Here is a 1007-nt window from a genome sequence, read left to right as displayed (position 1 = left end):
GGAAACCACCCAAGTGTCCTTGAGTGAGTGAATGGCTGAACAAACCCTGATCCAACCAAACAATGGAATACTACTCGGCAATCAAAAGGAAATGCACTGCTCTCTCTCGTGCGCGCTCTCTCTCTCACACACACACACAAACACACACACCAACACGGATGAAGCTCAAAAAGTATGCTGCGTGAGCGTGAAAGAAGCCAGACAAAAGAATACATACTATATGTTTCCATTTATTTATTTATTTATTTTATTTATTTTATTTTTTTGAGATGGAGTCTCGCTGTGTCGCCCAGGCTGGAGTGCAGTGGCGCAATCTCGGCTCACTGCAAGCTCCGCCTCCCGGGTTCATGCCATTCTCCTGCCTCAACCTCTCTGAGTAGCTGGGACTACAGGCACCGGCCACCACGCCCGGCTAATTTTTTTTTTTGTATTTTTAGTAGAGATGGGGTTTCACCGTGGTCTCGATCTTCTGACCTCGTGATCCACCCGCCTCGGCCTCCCAAAGTGCTGGGATTACAAGCGTGAGCCACTGCGCCCGGCTATGATTCCATTTATAATAAAATTTAGAAAAGACAGAAATCAGATCAGTGGTGGCCAAGGGCAGGGGGTGGTGGGAGTGGTTGGCTGCAAAGGGCATGTGGGAATTTGGAGAGGTGATGGGATGTTCTAGAGCATGGTTTTGGTGATGGTTACACAACATTCACCAAAACTCATTGAACTGTAAACCTCAAAAGGATGAATTTTACTGTATGTAAATTATACTCCAATAAAGTTGATTTTTTTTTTTTTTTTTGAGATAGGGTCTCACTCTGTCGCCCAGGCTGGAGTGTAGTGGCGTGATCATGGCTCACTGTAGCCTCAACCTCTTGGGCTCCAGCGATCCTCCCACCTCGGCCTCCTGAGTAGTTGGGACTACAGACATGCACCACCAAGGCTGACTAATTTTTTTATTTTTTTGTAGAGACGGGATCTCACTGTGTTGCCCAGGCTGGTCTCAAAGCTGATTT

The sequence above is a fragment of the Nomascus leucogenys genome, chromosome X (genome assembly GCF_006542625.1).
Source record: "Nomascus leucogenys isolate Asia chromosome X, Asia_NLE_v1, whole genome shotgun sequence".
NCBI lineage: Eukaryota > Metazoa > Chordata > Mammalia > Primates > Hylobatidae > Nomascus > Nomascus leucogenys.
This window is presented reverse-complemented; position numbering follows the sequence as displayed.